Source organism: Mirounga angustirostris, unplaced genomic scaffold (assembly GCF_029215605.1).
Source record: "Mirounga angustirostris isolate CCGP_5_RB_7025 unplaced genomic scaffold, mMirAng1.0.hap1 SCAF_4, whole genome shotgun sequence".
Classification (NCBI taxonomy): Eukaryota; Metazoa; Chordata; class Mammalia; order Carnivora; family Phocidae; genus Mirounga; species Mirounga angustirostris.
The window spans coordinates 87,675,721-87,696,570 of NW_026991712.1; the positions used below are offsets into that span (position 1 = coordinate 87,675,721).

Below are 20,850 nucleotides of genomic sequence, written 5' to 3' on the forward strand. Positions count from 1 at the left end.
CAGAGTACAAACTGGGAAATGGCAAAGGCTAATGTTGGAAAAGGAAGCAGAGGCCTGACGATGAAAGGGTTATAAGCCATGTAAGGGGACTGTCTTATGTTAGGGTACCCCAAAAGCAGAAACCAAGGCAAGTAGAAGTAGTTTATTTGGAAGTTGGTTACAGAAAGCACAACGAAAGAATGGGGAAATAAGCGGAAGGGAAGAAAGTGTTAACCAGCAGGGTGCTGCTCTGGGCAGCTGAAGCTCAGTGCCACCGGAGATGCCTGAGAGTGTGGGGACAGGCCTCTGAGTTGTCACACTGGTCCGGAAGGCGGGGCATTTATCCAGCACTGTCGTCCCTCATTGGTTGGCGGTTGCACCTGGGAACCTTAGTTCCTTCCACTTCTGGTCCGTCCCGGGCTCCTCAGAGAATGGCCTCGGGTGGGCTGAGAGACAGAGCCTCTGGAAGCCATGGTGTGCATGGGAGCAGTCTGGAGCTGATATTCAGGGTGGGCCACGGGGTGTGGCATAGCGCCGACAGCAGCTCCCAGAGGTCTAAACGTTGTCCTAAGAACAAATGGGATCTATTGCAGGTTTGTTTTTTTTTTTTTAAAGATTTTATTTATTTATTTGAGACAGAGAATGAGAGACAGAGAGCATGAGAGGGAGGAGGGTCAGAGGGAGAAGCAGACTCCCTGCCGAGCAGGGAGCCCGACGCGGGACTCGATCCCGGGACTCCAGGATCATGACCTGAGCCGAAGGCAGTCGCTTAACCAACTGAGCCACCCAGGCGTCCTATTGCAGGGTTTTTAAGAATGCGTTTTAGAATGCTCATTTTGGCTGAATGGAAAGGGTGGATTAGATTGGGGCAAAACTGAAGTAGACAGATGAGTTCAGAGTTATTTTTATTTTTATTTATATGACAGAGAGAGAGAGGGAGCACCAAGCAGGGGGAGCGGCAGGCAGAGGGAGAAGCAGACTCCCCACCGAGATCATGACCTGAGCTGAAGGCAGACGCTTAACCAACTGAGCCGCCCAGGTGCCCCAGTTCAGTTATTTTAATAAAATTTCCTTTCTGCTTGAATAAGCCTGAGTGAATTTTATTGTTTGAAACCAAGAACCCTGAAAAGGTCAGCTTTGTAATTTGTGTTGGGGGTGGGGGGCGAGATGATGAACATAGTTTTTTTGTTTTTTTAAATAGATTTGACTATTTGGAGCATTTTTAGATGAAACTGAGTGGAAAGTACAGAGATTTTCCCATATGCCCCCACCTCCACACCCCCACATATGTGCAGCCTCCCCCGTTATCAACATCCCCCACCGGAGGGTACATTTGTTACACGTGCTGAACCTACACTGATGCATCTTTATCACCCAGAGTCCACAGATTATATTACAGTTTACTCTTGGTCTTGTACGTTCTATGGGTTTGAACATACGTATAATGACTTGTATCCACCATTCTAGTATCATACAGAGTAGTTTCACTGTCCTAAAAATCCCTTGTGCACTGCCTACTTATTCATTCCTCCATATTTCCTAATTCCTGGCTACCACCAATCTCTTTGCTGTCTCCATAGATTTGCCTTTTCCAGATTGTCATATAATTGGAATCATACATCATGTAACCTTTTCAGACTGGCTTCTTCTTCTTCTTTTTTTTTTTTTAAGATTTTATTTATTTGACAGAGAGAGACAGCGAGAGAGGGAACACAAGCAGGGGGAGTGGGAGAGGGAGAAGCAGGCTTCCCGCTGAGCAGGGAGCCCGATGTGGGGCTCGATCCTGGGACCCTGGGATCATGACCTGAGCCGAAGGCAGACGCCTAATGACTGAGCCACCCACGCACCCCCAGACTGGCTTCTTTCACCAATTAATATGCATTTAGGTTTTCCCTGTGTCTTTTAATGGCTTGGCAGCTCATTTCTTTTTAGAGCTGAATAATATTCCATTGTTTGAATGTACCACAGTTTATTTATCCATTTATACACTGAAGAACATCTTGGTTGCTTCTAAGTTTGGGCAATTATGAATAAAGCTGCTATTAACATATGGACTTAAGTTTTTTCAACTCCTCTGGGGAAATACCAAGGAGTATGATTGCTGGATTGTATGGTAAGGGTATGCTTAATTTTAGGGGTGCTTGGGTGGCTCAGTTGGTTGAGCGTCTGCCTTCACCTCGGGTCGTGATCTCTGGGTCCTAGGATTGAGCCTCGCATCGGGCTCCCTGCTCGGCCAGATGCCTGCTTATACCTCTGCCACTCCCCCTGCTCTTGTGATTTCTCTCTGTCAAATAAATAAATAAAATCTTTATTTAAAAAAAAGAGTATGCTTAATTTTGTTAAGAAGTCCCCAAACTGTCTTCCAAAGTGGCTGTAACATTTTTCATTCCCACCAGCAATGAATGAAGAGTTCCTGTTGCTCCATATCCTGTCTTCTGGATTTTGGCAATTCTAACAGCTGTGTAGTGCTATTTCATTGTTTTAATTTGCATCTCCCTGATGACATATGAGGTGGAGTGTCTTTTCTTTTTTTCTTCCCTCTTAAAGATTTATCTGTTTATTTTAGAGAGAGAGAGAGAGCACAAGTGAGTGGGGGGAGGGGCAGAGGGAGAGAATATTTCTTCAAGCAGACTCCCCACTGAGTGCAGAATCTGATGTGGGGCTCTATCCCAGGACCCATGAAATCAGGACCTGAGCCAAAACCAAGAGTTGGCTGCTCAGCTGACTGAGCCACCCAGGAACGTCTTTTCATATGCTTATTTGCCATCTCTACATCTTCTTTGGTGAGATAATTGTTAATGTCTTTAGCTTTTTTTTTTTTTTTTTAATTTTTATTTATTTATTTATTTGGCAGAGAGAGAGAGAGAGAGAGCACATAAGCAGGCAGAGTGGGCAGGCAGGCTGCTTCCAGCTGAGCAGAGAGCCTGACATGGGGCTCCATCCAGGACCCTGGGATCATGACCTGAGCTGAACGAACGCAGAGGTTTAACCGACTGAGCCACCCAGGTTCCCCTTTAGCTCATTTTTTAATGGCTTGTTCATTTTCTTATTGTTAAGTTTTAAAAGTTCTTTTTATATTTTGGATAACAGTCCTTTATCAGATATGTCTTTTATAGATATTTTCCCCCAGTGTGTGGCTTGGCTTTTCCTTTTCTTGACAGTGTCTCTTCACCAAGCAGAAAATTTTAATTTTAATAAAGTCTGGCCTATCAATTTTTCCTTTCATGGATCATGCTTTGGTGTTGTATCTAAAAAGTCACTGCTAAACTTAAGGTTCACCTAGATTTTCTCCTATGTTGTCTTCTAGGAGTTTTATGGTTTTGCATTTTACATTTAGGTCTGTGATCCATTTTGAGTTGATTTTTGTGAAAGGTGTAGGGTCTGTGTCTAGATTCATTTTTGTGCAGACAGATGTTCAGTTGTTGCAGCACTGTTTGTTAAAGAGACCGTCTTTACTTCATTTTGTTGTCTTTGCTCCTTTGTTAAGATCAGTTGACTATATTTCCATGAGTCTATTTCTGGGCTGTCTTTTCTTTTCCACTGATCTATCTGTCTGTTCTTTCACCAGTAAGAACAAACTTTGATTATTGTAAAATTTTGATTACTTTTGATTACTGTAGCTTTAGTCTTGAAGTTGAGTAGTGTCAGTCCTCCAACCTTGTTCTTTTCCTTCAGTATTGTGTTGATTATTCTGAGTCTGTCTCTCCACATAAACTTTCAAATCAGTTTGTTGCTATCCACAAAACAACTTGTTGGGATTTTGACTGGGATTGCATTGAATCTACACATCAAATTGGGAAGAACTGCCATCTTGATAATATTCAGTTTTCTTATTCATAAATGTGGAACATCTCTCCATTTATTTAGTTCTTCTTTGATTTCTCACATCAGAGTTTTGTAGCTTTACTCATGTAGATCTTATACAATCTTGATAGATTTATACCTAAGTATTTCATTTTTGGGTGATGCTATTATAACAAGTATTTTTAATTTGAAATTTCTCTTGTTTATTGCTGGTATATAGGAAATCAATTGACTTTTGTATATTAAACTTGTATCTGGCAACCTTGCTATAATCACTTATTAGTTCTAGGAGGTTTTTTGTCACTTCTTTAGAATTTTCTACATAGATGATTGTGTTATCTGTGAACACACTTTTCTTTCTTTCTTTCCAGTCTGTATATTGTTTATTTCCTTATCATGTCTTATTGCATTATCTATTCCAATATGATGTTGAAAAGCAGTGTGAGAGGGGACATCTCTCCTTTTTCCTGATCTCAGTGGGAAAGCTTCTAGTTTTCACCATTAAGCATGATGTTAGCTGCAACTTTTTGGTAGGTATTCTTTTTTTTTTTTTTTAAAGATTTTATTTATTTATTTGACAGAGAATGAGAGAGAACACAAGCAGGGGGAGCTGCAGGCAAAGGGAGAAGCAGATTCCTGCTGAGCAGAGAGCCTGATACGGGGCCCAATCCCAGAACCCTGGGATCATGACCTGAGCCAAAGATAGATGCTTAACTGACTGAGCCACCCAGGCACCCCTTGTCAAATGGTTTTTTTTTTTTTTTTGCATTTATTGATAAGATTGTGTGATTTTTCTTTGTTAGCCTACTGATTTGATGGATGATATTAATTGATTTTCAAATGTTGAATCAGCCTTGAATATGTGGGATAAATCTCACTTGGTCAAGATATACATTTCTTTTCATACATCGTTGGATTTGATTTGCTAATGTATTGTTGAGGATTTTTGCATCTATGTTCATGAGAGATATTGATCTGTGTTTTTTTTCTTTTTTTGTAATGACTTTATCTGGTTTTGGTATTAGGGTAATACTGGCTTCATGGAATGGGTTAGGAAGTATTTGTTCTGCTTCTATCTTCTGAAAGAGATTATATAGAACTGGTATAATTTCTCCTTAAATGTTTGGTAGAAGAAAAATGTTTGGTAGAATTCATCTGGGCCTAGTGCTTTCTGTTTTGGAAGCTTATGAGTTACTGATTCAATTTCATTAACAGATATAGGCCTACTCAGATTGTCTATCTCTCTTCTTGTGTGAGTTTTGGCAGATTGTGTCTTTCAAGGAATTGGTCCATTTCATCTAGGTTATCAAATTTGTGGGCATAGAGTTCCTTATAGTATTCTTTTATTATCCTTTTGGTGATTAGGATCTGTAGTGAGGTCCCCATTTCATTTTTGATATTAGTAATTTGTATTACCTTTCCTTTTTATTTTATTGGTATTATCAAAGAACTAGCTTTTGGTTTCATTTGCTTTTTTGATTGATGGACTGTTTTCAATTTTATTGCTTTCTGCTCTAATTCTTATTATTTCTTTTCTTCTGCTTACCTCAGGTTTGCTTTTCTTTTTGTTAGTTTCCTAAAGTGAAAGCTTAGATGATTGATTTGATTTATTTTTTCTTTTTAAATTTTTGTCAGTTTTATAACTTTATTTGACAATCATGGTTAGTTCTCATCCACATTAACTGTAGATTTTTGAAAGTGGTGGCAGGTACATAGGTAACCACTGATAGAGCTTGTTTGGTGAATCTTCATCCTCGTCCTTTTTCTGGACAACCACACATGGATATGGTATGGGATATTCTTTTTTTTTTGTTTTTTTTGTTTATTTGCGAGAGAGACAATGAGAGACAGAGAGCATGAGAGGGAGGAGGGTCAGAGGGAGAAGCAGACTCCCTGCTGAGCAGGGAGCCCGACGTGGGACTCGATCCCGGGACTCCAGGATCATGACCTGAGCCAAAGGCAGTCGCTTAACCAACTGAGCCACCCAGGCGCCCCTGGGATATTCTTTATTCCTTTGGCCCAGACAGCTTTGTTGAGCCTGGTGTCAATGCGCACATCTGGAGTTCCCATCTCCTTCATGGAAAATTTCTAGATCTCTTTGAGTGCCCAAGGGGCACGCTTCTTGAAACCCATTCCATGTATGAGCTTGTAAATGTTAATGGTGTGTTCTCTGGTCACTGGCTCATTGATGGCAGGATGGCCCCTCTTCTTGACACCCTTCTTTGCAGGAGCCATTCTGCCAACCTCAGTTTGGAAAACTTAGGTGATTGATTTTAGATCTTTCTTCTTTTTAAATATATGCATTTAATGCCATAAATTTCCCTCTAAGCATTGCTTTCACTGCATTCCAAAAATTTTAATAAGTTGTCTTTTTATCTTCATTTAGTTGAAAATACTTTAAGATTCTGCTTCAGATTTCTTCTTTGACACATGTGTTAGTTAAAAGTATGTTGTTTAATCTCCAAGTATTTGGGGATTTTCCAGCTTTCTTTCTGTTTTTGGTATCTAGTTTAATTCAACTGTGGTCTGAGAGTAGACACTGTATGATTTCTATTCTTTTACATTTGTTAAGGTGTTTTTTTTATGGCCCCAAATGTGGTCTGTTTTGGTGAATGCTTCCTGTGAGCTTGAGAAGAATGTTTAATCTGTTGTTGTGGGATGAAGTGGTCTATAGATATCAAGTATATCCAGTTGATTGTTGGCGTTGTTGAGTTCAACTATGCCCTTACTGATATTCTTCCTGCTACATAATTCAATACATTATTACTATTTTTTAAAAAGATTTTATTTATTTATTTGAGAGAGAGAGAGTACACACGCAAGCACAAGCAGGGGGGAGCGGCAGAGGGAGAGGGAGAAGCAGGCTCTCCACTGAGCAGGGAGCCCAACATGGGGCTTGATCCCAGGGCCCTGGGGTCATGACCTGAACCGAAGGCAGACACTTAACCTACTGAGCCACCCAGATGCCCCACATTATTACTATTGTTATTCTGAGCAACTTATTATCTGTTAGATCAACTAAGAATAAGAAAAATGAAAGTTTTAATTTTACTTTTACTTATTCCTTTTCAGAAGCTCTTCCTTTATTTATGTAGATCCACATTTCTGACATATATACTTTTCATTCCCTCTAAAGAACTTCTTTTAACATTTCTGGCAAGACTGGTCTATTGGCAACAAATTTCCTCAGTTTTTGAGAACTCTTTATTTCTCCTACACTTCTTTTTTTTTTTTTTAAGATTTTATTTATTTATTTGACAGAGACACAGCGAGAGCAGGAACACAAGCAGGGGGAGTGGGAGAGGGAGAAGCAGGCTTCCCTTGGAGCAAGGAGCCCAATGCGGGGGCTCAATCCTAGGACCCTGGGATCATGACTTGAGCTGAAGGCAGACGCTTAACAACTGAGCCACCCAGGTGCCCCTCTCCTACACTTTTGAAGGGTAATTTCACTGGGTACAAAATCCTAAGATGGTGTTTTTTTTTTCTCTGAACACTTTAAATATTTCACTCCATTCTCTTCCTCCTTGCATGGTTTCTGAGGAGAATTTGAATGTGATTCTTGTCCTTAAGCTCAGAGATTCTTTCCTTAGCTGTGTCTAGGCTACTATTAAGCCCATCAGAGGATTTTTAATTTCTGTTATTATAGGTTTTTTGATCTCTAGCATTTCTCTTGGGTTCTTTCTTAGAATTTCCATCTCTCTGCTTACATTGCCCATCTGTTCTTGCATGCTGTCTATTTTATCCATTAGAGCCCTTAGCATACTAATCACAGTTGCTTTAAATTCCCAGTCTGATGTCCATCGACAGATGAATGGATAAAGAAGATCTCTCTCTCTCTCTCTCTCTCACACACACACACACACACACACACACACACACACACAAAATGGAATACTATTCAGCCATCAAAAATGAAATGTCATTTGCAAAAATGTGGATGGAACTAGAGAGTATTATGCTAAGTGAAATAAGTCAATCAGAGAAGGACAATTATTGTATGAACTCACTCATATGTGAGTTCATACATATGTGGAATTTAAGAAACATATGTGGAATTTAAGAAACAAAATAGAGGATCATAGGGGAAGGGAGGGAAAAATATAACAAGACAAAATCAGAGAGGGAGACAAAACGTAAGAGACTCTTTTTATTATTATTATTATTATGTTATGTTAATCACCATACATTACATCATTAGTTTTTGATGTAGTGTTCCATGATTCATTGTTTGCATATAACACCCAGTGCTCCATGCAGAATGTGCCCTCCTTAATACCCATTACGAGGCTAACCCATCCCCCCACCGCCCTCCCCTCTAGAACCCTCAGTTTGTTTCTCAGAGTCCATAGTCTCTCATGGTTCGTCTCCCCCTCCGATTTTCCCCCCTTCATTCTTCCCTTCCTGCTATCCTCTTCTTCTTCTTCTTCTTTTTTTTTAACATATAATGTATTATTTGTTTCAGAGGTACGGGTCTGTGATTCAACCGTCTTACACATTTCACAGCGCTCACCATAGCATATACCCTCCCCAATGTCTATCACCCAGCCACCCCATCCCTCCCACCCCCCACCACTCCAGCAACCCTCGGTTTGTTTCCTGAGATTTTTTTTTTTTAAAGATTTTATTTATTTATTTGACAGAGAGAGACACAGCGAGAGAGGGAACACAAGCAGGGGGAGTGAGAGAGGGAGAAGCAGGCTTCCCGCGGAGCAGGGAGCCCGATGGGGGGCTTGATCCCAGGACCCTGGGATCACGACCTGAGCCAAAGGCAGACGCTTAATGACTGAGCCACCCAGGCACCCCAGTTTGTTTCCTGAGATTAAGAATTCCTCCTATCAGGGATGCCTGGGTGGCTCAGTCAGTTAAGCGTCTGCCTTCAGCTCAGGTCATGATCCCAGGGTCCTGGGATCGAGTCCCGCGTCGGGCTCCCTGCTCCGCGGGGAGCCTGCTTCTCCCTCTGCCTCTCTCTCTCTCTCTCTCTATCTCTCATGAATGAATGAATAGAATCTTAAAAAAAAAAAAAAAAAAGAATTCCTCCTATCAGATGAACCATGAGAGACGATGGACTCTGAAAAACAAACTGAGGATTCTAGAGGGGAGGGGGGTGGGAGGATGGGTTAGCCTGGTGATGGGTATTAAAGAGGGCACGCTCTGCATGGAGCACTGGGTGTTATGCACAAACAATGAATCATGGAACAAACACTACATCAAAAACTAATGATGTAATGTATGGTGATTAACATAATAATAAAAAAGATTCAGATTAAAAAAAAAAAAGAATTCCTCCTATCAGTGAGGTCATATGATACATGCCTTTCTCTGATTGACTTATTTCACTCAGCAAAGTACCCTCAGTTCCATCCATGAAGAGACTCTTAATCATAGGAAACAAACTGAGGGTTGCTGAAGGGGAGGTGCATGGCGGGATGGGGTAACTGGGTGATGGACATTAAGGGCATGGGATGTAATGAGCACTGGGTATTATATAAGACTGATGAATCACTGAACTCTACCTCTGAAACTAATAATACACTGTATGTTAATTAATTGAATTTAAATAAAAAAATAATAAAACATAAATTAAAAAAATAAATTCCCAGTCTGGTAATTCTAACATCCCTGCCATGTCTGAATTTGGTTCTGATGCTTGCTCTGTTTCTTTTTTTGCCTTTTTCTTCTTTTTTTTTTTTTTTTAATATTTTATTAATTTTTTCATATAGAGAGCATGAGCTGGGGGACAGAGGGAGAGGGAGAAGCAGTCTCCCCACTGAGCAAGGAGCCAGACACGGGGCTCAATCCCAGGACCCTGGGATCATGACTTGGGCTGAAGGCAGATGCTTAACTGACTGAGTCACCCAGGCACCCCTCTTCTTTTGCCTTTTAGTATGTCTCTTAATTTCTTCTTCGTAGCCAGACATGATGTACTGGGTGAAAGGCACTGCTATAAATAGGCCTTTAATAACACAGTGGTAAGGTGTGAGGGGAGGAGGAGTGTTTTGTAGGCCTGCAATTAGTCTCGGTGAGCCTGCGCCTCTAGACTGTGAACTTCCTGCAGGCTCTCAATCCCCCCACCCCTTACATGGGGCAGGATGCCTAGAGTGGGCTGGAGTTGGGGGTTTCCTCTCTCTTTTTGGTAGAGATTAGGCTCTGGTTAATAGATTCTCCTGAGGGCAGACCTTGTTAAGAGGAACAGAATGCTTGGAGTATTTCAAAATGGTTCCCCTTCTCCTCCCTGTGCTGGAAACACTTGAGGATTTTTCTCTAAAAAATTCCAAAGTGAGAACCTGGTAGAGCTCAGGAGGTAAAACTTTCAGAAGTGTGAGAGGCTCCCAGGGACTTAATCTCCTTGGACTTTTTCTCTCTCAGACTCACCCATGCTGAGCCTCCAACACTTGGTATATTTCAGGTTTCCCTGCCTTGACATTCATGAGGTTTTTGCTCCAGTTGTGGTTCTCTGTATCCTCCTGTTGATCTCTCCAGTTGTGGGGGCAGCAGTTTGCCTTGTGACCTCACTTCTCTGGTGGATATAGATATTAAGAAGGGTTGTTGGTTTTTAGTTTGTTCAGTTTTTCACTTGTTGGAATGAAGTGGTGACTTGCAAGCTTCTTACATGCTAGACCAGAAACCTGTGATTGTAGTTTAATGCTGAGTTCAAGAGGCCTGTGGAACATCCAAGTGGAATTGTTACTCTTCTAATGATGCCTGAATGGGGAGGGGGTGTGGTAAATGAGATTACCCAGGGATAGAGGTAATGTGGGAAGAGAAGAGAACCTAGGCAATGTCCTTGAGAAAGACCAACATTTAAGGAAGAAAAAGAAATGCTAACAAGGCAGAATGAGAATGAACCTGAGAGGCAGGAGGAAAATTGGAAGCATGAGACCTGTGGAACCTAAGGGAAGAATGTTTTAAAGATTTATTTACTTATTTTGAGAGAGAGAGTGAGAAAGGGTTCACGTGAGCATGTGGGGGAAGGGTCAGGGGAAAAGGGAAAGAGAGAATCCCAAGCAGACGCCCCCCTGAGCGCAGAGCCCTACATGGGGCTTGATCCCAGGACCATGAGATCATGACCTGAGTCAAAACCAAGAGTCAGATGCTTAACTGACTGGACCACCCAGGCGCCCCAAGAAGAATGTTTTAAAAGAGGGAGTAGCTAACAAGAGTAAATGCTGCTGAAAGGTCAGATAAATGAAGGGCTAAAGATTGTCTCTTGGAGGGAGATTTTTGGTGGTTTGGATGAAAACATTTTCAGTGGACTGGTATGGGCCTAATATGGATCAGAAAGAATTGAGAAGGAAAAGGTGAGGAAATGGAGCGAGCAGGTGAGATTAATTTTTTCCAGAAGTTTGTGAGATATAGATTTGAGGGAGTACTTTTTCTTTTAGCAGGATAGGTGGCAAAGAAAGAATTTGAACCCAAGTCTTTCAGACTCCAAAGCTCTTGCTCTTTCAACAAAGCATTGCTATATGTAGCTTGAAGGGTAGGGAGGGACCTTCTGGTTGGAGGATGAATTATAAGTGCTAGCCATATACCGAGCATTGTTCTAGGTGCTGTAGGTGCAATAAATTAATCCCTGGGCAACCTGTGAGGCAGGTTCTATTATTGTCTCCATTTTACATAGGAGAAACTGAGGCACAGAGAGGCACAAACTTACTCAAGGTCACACAACCTTTTTTTTTTTTTTTAAGATTTTATTTATTTATTTGAGAGAGAGAATGAGATAGAGAGAGCACATGAGAGGAGGGAGGGTCAGAGGGAGAAGCAGACTCCCCGCTGAGCAGGGAGCCCGATATGGGACTCGATCCCGGGACTCCAGGATCATGACCTGAGCCGAAGGCAGTCGCTTAACCAACTGAGCCACCCAGACGCCCCACACAACCTTTAAGTAGCAAAGCCAGGATTGGAACCCAGTAAGTCTGGCTCCTGATTTTGGGCTACTGCCTCTCAGGAAGGGACTATTGCTCTCTAATGAGGAGAATAACTAGACTGGATTCTCAAAGTTGATTTTCTGACTTCTTCCCTGTTTACCCAATTTAGTTATTTCACTAGAGGCATAGACTTTGGAGTCTGACCTGGATATGAATCAATAGCTCTATCACTTAGAGTTGTATGACCTTGGACAGATTACTTCCATTCGGTTTTTTTGTGTTTAATGTAGGGACACTGAGAATACTTAACTCAAAGTGTCTCTGTGAGGATTAAATGAGATAAAGCCTGTTAAGAGCTCAGCAGGAATGCAGGGCAATAGACAATGGGCAATAGATGTTACCTATTCTTAACAATATATCGTGAAGTTGACAGTAACCAGCAGGATTTGAGCGTAGGTCTGCTTGACTCCAGAGCCCCCACATTCTCTGGTGTACCAGTTACCTCCCAAGCATCCCCATCCCAGTGCTCGGCAGGCCCCTCTTTTTTTTTTTTTTAAAGATTTTATTTATTTGACAGAGGAGAGACATAGTGAGAGAGGGAACACAAGCAGGGGGAGTGGGAGTAGGAGAAGCAGGCTTCCCGCTGAGCAGGGGGCCCGATGCGGGGCTTGATCCCAGGATCCTGGGATCATGACCTGAGCCGAAGGCAGACACTTAAACGACTGAGCCACCCAGGCGGCCCTCGGCAGGGCCCTCTTGTAGATTTCCGCGATGTAGTGTTCCATCCAGTCAGGGGGCTCCTTTGACCCTCCCTCTTCCTGACCCACTGTGATAGCAGTTAGTGCTGAGAAGCTAGAAGTAGGACCAGACTGGGAGTTTGAGGCCAGAGGAGCAGGGATAAGAAGCCAATGCCAGTGGAGGTCACACGCCTGACCCCCAGTGTTGCCGGCAGCTCCCAGCGGGAATGTGCAAAGTCTACAGGCTAATGTCAGGTCCAAGTCAGGGTCTGATTTAGACAAGTCCTCGCATAGAATGATTCATTACAGGTGGTCTTCTTTTGGAAATCTGCCACCCTAGCCCCCAGCCCTCGGGGCTAGATTTTGATGATCTTGCAGGTCCATCTAATACTTCTATTTTCCATCCTTTTTTTTTTAAAGATTTTATTTATTTATTTGAGAGAGAGAGAATGAGAGAGAGCACATGAGAGGGGGGAGGGTCAGAGGGAGAAGCAGACTCCCCGCCGAGCAGGGAGCCTGATGCGGGACTCGATCCAGGGACTCCAGGATCATGACCTGAGCCGAAGGCAGTCGCTTAACCAACTGAGCCACCTAGGTGCCCTTTCCATCCATTTTTAATCAGTCATTGAGTCCTATTACATTTTTAAGAAACTGTTTTTGTGGGGCGCCTGGGTGGCTCAGTTGGTTGGGCGACTGCCTTCGGCTCAGGTTATGATCCTGGAGTCCCGGGATCGAGTCCCATGTCGGGCTCCCTGCTCAGCAGGGAGTCTGCCTCTCTCTCTGACCCTCCCCCTCTCATTCTCTCTCTCAAATAAATAAATAAAATCTTTAAAAAAAAAAAAAAAGAAACTGTTTTTGTGTCCTGCCCCCTCATTTTGAGACCTGAGAATGCCTGCTGGGAGTGCTATTCTCCAGAAGGCTGCAGTAGTGTAGAAGGTTCTAGATTTCCCAGGGTGGTCTGAGAAAGCATAGATTAGGGGGGAATCCGTGTTAAGGAGAGAAGTCAGGATTGTTACAGGTAAACTGCGGATGTGCTTCAGGTCCTAAAGGTGAAATAGGGCCATAAATAAGACTGTGATCAGATGTTGGCAGGATGGGGGCTGCTAGGAGAGTGAGCCCAGAAGGTGGGGTAAATGGTGGGAGTCCAAGGGCAGGGGTGTGAGGAGGATGCTGGGCACTTGCCACATGGGGCTGTTTGCATGGCATGGGGAGAGCCCCACTGCCTAAAGCAGGCTTCTCAACCTGGTCCCTCAGAGTGCAGCAGACTGTGGAGTGAAGTTAACGTGTGTGTGTGTGTGTGTGCGTGTGTGGGCATGTTGGGGGAGGGGGTGTCCAAAAAATGCAGCCAAAAGGAATACCCTGTAGGAGAGAATTTTCTTTGAGGTCTTATGTTTTATACTGAAGATCTGTTTGTTTTAATATAAAACTGAGAGGACAGCACCCAGTAAAGTGAGTGTTCCCTACTTATGCCATAACTTGAGTAGGCTCTGTCACTGCTCCTCACCTCAGCCCCCTAAAAGCCACAGTGTAGGAAGCGCAGGCTCAGGGACCTGGAGCTGGGCTATTTTGCTCCACCCTATTCTTACCTTCCCATCTCCTGTACTCTAGTCCAAATCTCAGCTTCTCTTACTTGGCTTATTACAATGTGCAGTTAAAATCTTAAATTCAAACAATACATATTTACTTAAGACAGGATAGTTCTTTTTTTTTTTTTTTTTTTTTTTTTTTAAGATTTTATTTGACAGAGAGACACAGCGAGAGAGGGAACACATGCAGGGGGAGTGGGAGAGGGAGAAGCAGGCTCTCCGCTGAGCAGGGAGCCCGATGTGGGGCTCGATCCCAGGACCCCGGGATCATGACCTGAGCTGACGGCAGCTGCCTAACCAACTGAGCCACCCAGGCATCCCAAGACAGGATAGTTCTTAAAAACATCTAAAAAGCAATGAATTTAACAATGAATTATTTTTTAAAGTAAAATTTTATTAAATTTTTTGTACATGGATTCATTTTGTACATGGATTCATATCCTAATGATATGAAAGGACACATAAATATTCTCCTTCCCACTTCCTGCTCCCCCCTCCCCCTGCCCCACCATCCTGTTTTTTCTGGGAAGCATCCGGTTTTATCAGTTTCTTAAATATTTAAGTAATTATGCGCATGTATTCTCCACTATCATTTTCCCCCAAATGGTGGTTTAATGGGCATACTTACAGAGAGACAGATGCACACTATTCTGTACTTTATTTTTTGCTCTAACATTATGTCTCGTGCTCATTACAGATCAGCATATAGAGATCAGTTGTTTCTCATGACTGCCCAGCAAGCAGCAGACTCTTAATTGGCAGGCCTCTTTCTAGTGTCTCCCATGTCTGTCATGTGTGTTGGATTAATTATGCTGAAATGTCACTCCCTTGGTCGAACCTATGTGCTTTCCCCCATCCCAGGTATGACGTGGTCCTTGCCCTTCCCGCATCTGACAGCACACCCATCCCAGCCAGGCCCGGTCTTTCTCTGTTCGTTCTGGCCTTTTCCACGTTTTCTGCTCCTCTCTGCTCTTCCCACCCTGCCCTGCCCAAAGTGGATCTTCCTCTCTGTTCTTTTCTCCTGACTCCTCTCTCCATGAGACCCCGGACTCTCAGCACTGATGGTGGCATTTACCGCTCAGCACTCAGGCTGAGTCTTCGCCTCACCTGCTGTCACCTACGCATTGTTGATATGCACAGCTCTTGGTCCACTGGACTGCAAACTCCGAGCAGACCAGTGACCACATTCTCTGTGTCATTCGCTACTTCCTGTGGTACTTGCAGTCACACCGTTGAAAGGAAATTTCATTACAGGAAATCACCTGTAAAGTGGGAACAGTAATAGTACCTGATGTGTAAATGTTGCGGTCTGGGAGCAAATGGCCAAGAAAGAATTCTTGAGACGTCTTCAGTGCAAAAAGGTGGTTTTATTCAAGCACGGGGACAGGCCCATGGGCTGAAAGAGCTGCCCCGGGGTCATGAGGAGTGGTGATTATATACTCTAAGGTGGGATTGGGGTAGGGATGGCTAAGTCTAAGGAATTTGGAAACAAGGTTTCCAGGACCTTGAGGGGCTAGCTGTTGTTAGGAAGAAGTCATTTACTACTGTCTAGTAAAACCTTAGTCATGGGACCCTTCAGATGTGTATCGGTGGGCCATATGCTTAGATGACGGCTAACATATATCCTGGGTAGGGGGTGGGTAGAGATAAAGGAAGTTTCCAAAGGGATTTTTATTTGTTAAAGGAGACTCACAGGGGCGCCTGGGTGGCTCAGTCATTAAATGTCTGCCTTCGGCTCGGGTCATTGATCCCAGGGTCCTGGGATCGAGCCCCGCCTCGGGCTCCCTGCTCAGCAGGAAGCCTGCTTCTCCCTCTACTGCTCCCCCTGCTTGTGTTCCCTCTCTCACTGTGTCTCTCTCTGTCAAATAAATAAATAAAATCTTAAAAAAAAAAAAAAGGAGACTTATAGGATCCTGGAGGTCAGGCTAATGTCAAGCTAAGGTTGCCTTTTACCTCTAGCAAAGTATTAAATCAAGGCAGTTGAGTTTCTAGAGGAAGGTCACCCTGCCTGTCTCAAGTACTTGTCAGTGGGCTGTCAGTTATAAGGAAGTTCAATTCTTTTTCTTTTGCCTTCGTTCTCCACATCAATATCTATCTCATAGGTTGTAAAATTTGTAAGAAAGCCAAGAAACCTTTTGTGTGTTGACTCACCCAGAATGGGAGTAGGACAGAACGGAGTCCTCTCTACAGAGACCAAAGCTGAATCCTCCTCCTCCTCCTTCTAGAAAAACAGGCTTGAGGCTAAGTGCTGTTACTGCTCATCAGAGCTTTAATGGACGTGCCCAGAAGAGGTTGATGGGAACAGGCTGAGCCTTTGCAGGAAGAAGCCGCAATGCAGGGGCTGCTCATTGATTAGCTGCTTGGGTGACATGATAGGATTTTTGCATTACGCAGTTCAAGTTCTGTGGTCCAGAGAGCTAACTGAAAAGATTTTTTCTCCTCTGGTCAATCTTATTGGGAGGATGACATAACAGCATTAAAGAAAACATTAATGACATCACCATTTTTACTTTACATAACCGCTTCCAGACTTTGCTCACTTTCATGCGGTAAAAAATATACAGGGTAGCTGCAGTCGGAGTGAATATATCATTTTGCGGATAAGTAGGAATCTTGGTAGGACACAAGAATTAGTGTTCCATGGAGGCATCTTCCTCATTCAGACCCTGTGGCCCTATCATCTTGATTTTCTCCCCTCTTCATTTTGGTGTGACTTGCCAGAGGTCAGGTTTTTCTTTCTTCTCTGTTCTCAGTGCTTCTTAGAAAGGTAAATATAAAACCCCACTCTGGTTTATCTTTTGTAAGCTAGAACGTGATTGGGATGTGAGTGCTGGAGGAAAGTGGGAAGAACATTCACAGGAACTTATTTATTTAAGGTTATTTATTTGTTTATTTGACAGAGAGAGAGAGAGAGAGACAGGGAACACAAGCAGGGGGCAGTGGCAGAGGGAGAAATAGGTTCCCGCTGAGCAGGGAACCCAATGTGGGACTCGATCCCAGGACCCTATGATCATGACCTGAGCTGAAGGCAGATGCTTAACCGACTGAGCCACCAAGGCGCCCCCACAGGAACATATTTATTGTCGATCACCCCCTATTAGACAAGAGGGTCTGTCTCCTATAGGAGTAGAGATAAGCCAAACCTTAGATTCTTAGCGTTTTTATCCAGTGACCTCACCTACCACACCTCACACATCATTTACTATTTCCCAGTTGTCATTCATTTATCACCTACCTTTTCTGTCTCACTTACATGTACTTTCTCACATGAATACACTCCATTCTAACCTCCCGGGGACTCTGTGTCCTGGACATTCCTCTGTACCATCATTAGTATGTCCCAGAAGGCCGCAGGGAAGAGTGGCTAAAACCGTAGATGGTCTAGGTTCAAATTCTGCCTCCACCACCTATTAGCTCCATACCTTGGTCAAATCACCTGCAAAGTGGAAATCAACAGTCCCTACCTCACTGGTTGTTGGGAGGAGCGATTGAATTAATACTTGTAAGGCACTAGAACATAGTAAAAGCTCAATTAACATTAGCTATTATCTTAATATCCTCTAATCTTCAAAGACTAGATTACCTGTAATCTTCTCTGCCTAATCTTGCCCCACCCACAATGATCGCTCACTCTTTTGATGGTGTAACATATTTGATACTTAATTCACACAAATAGCACCTTGAGACAGCTGCAGAATGGGAAGAAAGAAACACACCATCTGACATTGCCACTTACTGTGTGGCTTTGGGGTAGTTACTGGAGTCTTGGTTTTGCCATCTGTAAAATGGACATTATAACACCTTAACAAGGTTACTGTGAGGGCTAAATAAGATAATGCTTGAGAAGTAGCTCATACAGATCTTCGTAGACCCTCAATAAATACACAAGTTCTTTTAAAAAATACTAGAATTTTGTTTTCCAGACTCCAAAAGTAGAATTGTAGAGAATTAAGATGACATAGTGTATAGAAAGGAAATTAAAATAATCTCATAAACTTCTTCCCAGAGACAAGTTTCCTTAGCCACTAACTCCTACCTTAGAAACCAAAACACAGCTGGATGTATTTCCTTTAGTCTTTTGTGTGTGTGCAGACACACATATTTTAAAAAGAAAGGAATCCCAGAGCGCCTGGGTGGCTCAGTCGGTTAAGCGTCTGCCTTCGGCTCAGGTCATGATCCCAGGGTCCTGGGATCGAGCCCCACATTGGGCTCTATGCTCAGCGGTGAGCGTGCTTCTCCCTCTGCCTGCCGCTCCCCCTGCTTGTGCTCTCTCTCTTTCTGTCAAATAGATGGGTAAAATCTTTAAAAAAATTGAATTAAATTAAAAAAAATTGAATTAAAAAAACAATAAGAAAGGAATCCCATTATATACCAATTTTACAAACTGCTTTACTTTACATACACATTTCCCCATCTGTTTAATATTTTTCAAAGTCATGGTTTTCATGAGTTCTATAGCATGTACATTTATATTTAACTTATTTATTTATTTATTATTATTGTTTTTTAACAGTTTTATTTATTTATTTGTCAGAGAGAGAGAGAGAGCACAAGCAGGGGGAGTGGCAGGCAGAGGGCGAAGCAGGCTCCCCGCTGAGCAAGGAGTCGGATGCAGGACTTGATCCCAGGGCCCTGGGATCACAACCCGAGCCAAAGGCCTAACTGACTGAGCCACCCAGGCATCCCTGTACTTAACTTATTTAACCCTATTGTTGGACCTTGCAGTTGTGTTCAGGTTTTAGCTACTCTGAAGATTGCTGCATCAAATATATCTGTATACAGATCTTTGTCATGATCTTCTGTTACTTTGTTAGGATATATTCTCCCGGGACAGAGACGTGAGGTCAAGAACAACACATTGAAGGGTGCTGGTGCACGCTCCCAACTTTGCTTCCCACAAAGGCTGTAGAAATTACTTTCCTGTCAACAGTGACCAAGGGTGCCCGTCATACCTCACTCTTGCTAATGCTCTGTTGTGTTATTTAATTTTTTTGGTCTGCTTTGTCTGTTATCTTTCAACCAGATTGCAATCTTGAGCAGGCACTGTGGGCATCTGCCTCTTTATATCCACCACAGAACTTTGCTCATTATCATTCCTATAGATAGCCTTTGTAAATAATTCCCAAATGAATGAATTCATGACTATTCACGACTGCCCTTCTGAGGTTAAGAGCTGGAGAAGATACTTGAACAATCACTATCAAGTTGGTCAAATTGAGAAAGAGGTTTATATACTTGCCCTTGGTCTCCCATGGAGATGACTTAGGTGGAAAAATACTAAGTCACAGGTAATTGACTCATGTTCAGGGGACTTAGACAAAGGCATGGGGTCCAAGAGAGAAAATGAGATGTGTTTCAGGGTCAGCTCTGCAGCATTTCCACACTGCCATCTGTTCTTCCTTCATAACTGGGTGTGGAGAGGGGCGGGGTTTGCTTTTACAACTCAGCCTTGTAGCAGAATGAGTGGAATTTTCCAGAGGTTCCTCTTGATGGCTGTTGGCATAATCAGAGCTTTGCCCTCTGGGAGCCATTAGACTGCGACTCTTGAAGCCTAGATGATTGTTTCGGTAGGTCAGATTGTGGGATCTGTTGTTTATGTTGGCATGCACAGTCATGTGGGGTTTTGAACCATAAATACCATTTTTATTTCCTTTGTACTAGCTCAAAACTCTATGTTCTGAGCAATGGGGCTAACGTTAAGGAAAATGTGCTATTCTCCCCTTCCCCTACCAGCTCCATCATGCACACACACCCCCAGATGGTTGCCTGGCATCGGATACTATTCTGAATGCCAGAGTCTGGGGTCATCTTCTAGGAATAACACATTGCATTAGAATTTTTTGGAATCTACATACCCACTATGAACATGAATTGAAACTTCCTCTGCCCTAACTCCTGAATCTCTCCTAGGCTAGTTCTCTTTCTGTTTTCAGGTAACGAGGTTTAGAGTGTGAAAGCTTGCTGTGGATTTGGGAACATCTGAGCCCACAGTAACATCCCTGTGTTACAGTTTCACTTGCTCATTTGTGAATTGCACACCAATTTTATAATACTCAGTAAACACATTTGTCCCAGTAAGCAGGTGGTGTAAACTAAAGGGGTAAATCTGGGCTGATACACATTCCTGTAAGACAGACAGTTTGCTGGACTGTGATGGGTCAGTTTCTTCTCCATTCCCTGTAGCTGTCAGAGGTTATCTTTTAGAGCCTTCTTTCCTTAGAGCCATGGTTTCTTTAACCTACAGGTTGGAAGACTTGCTTCGGAATTAAGAATCATCCCTGTGGTTGGGGCGCCTGGGTGGCTCAGTCAGTTGAGTGTCTGCCTTCGGCTCAGGTCATGATCCCGGGGTCCTGGGCCCCGAGTTCCACCAGCTCCCTGCTCAGCGGGGACCCTGCTTCTCCCTCTGCCCCTCTCCCCTGCTCATGCGCACGCACTCTCTCTTAAATAAATGGATAAAATCTTTAATAAAAAAAAATCATCACTGTGGCAGATATGGTGGATTGGTCAACTCCTAATGTGCAGAGGTTGGAAAATGTGAAACTCTTATTTCCCAGACTCCCTTGAAGTTAGGGCTCCGATGTGATTGCAGTTCTGCTAATTAGATGTGCTTCCTTGAGCCTTGGGTGGGGAGCCAAGTCCTGTGTGGAAGGAGGCAGGGAAATGGGTATCTGGGTTGTGTGGCTCTGGAGCTGCCCAGCTGCAGCAAGGGCTTCCCAGTTCAGCAGACGGCTTCCTGAGCCAGCAGCCCCCTTGGTGGCCTAGTTCTGTGACCTGACATTGCCGGGGTCAGTGCCTTCAGCTCGTCAACCCTCCCTCCATTTAATGACTTGTAATAAATCCCTCTTTGTAAACCTGATATAATCCCATCGCTGCAAAGCT

General features: G+C 43.2%; 1 long non-coding RNA gene across 4 annotated transcripts in view; it reads left to right on the forward strand.

Annotated features, from left to right (window-relative positions):
- LOC123859097 (uncharacterized) overlaps nucleotides 1–20,850 on the forward strand; it is an 81,359-nt gene that overhangs the window by 44,333 nt on the left and 16,176 nt on the right. The gene's annotated exons all lie outside the window — the stretch shown is intronic.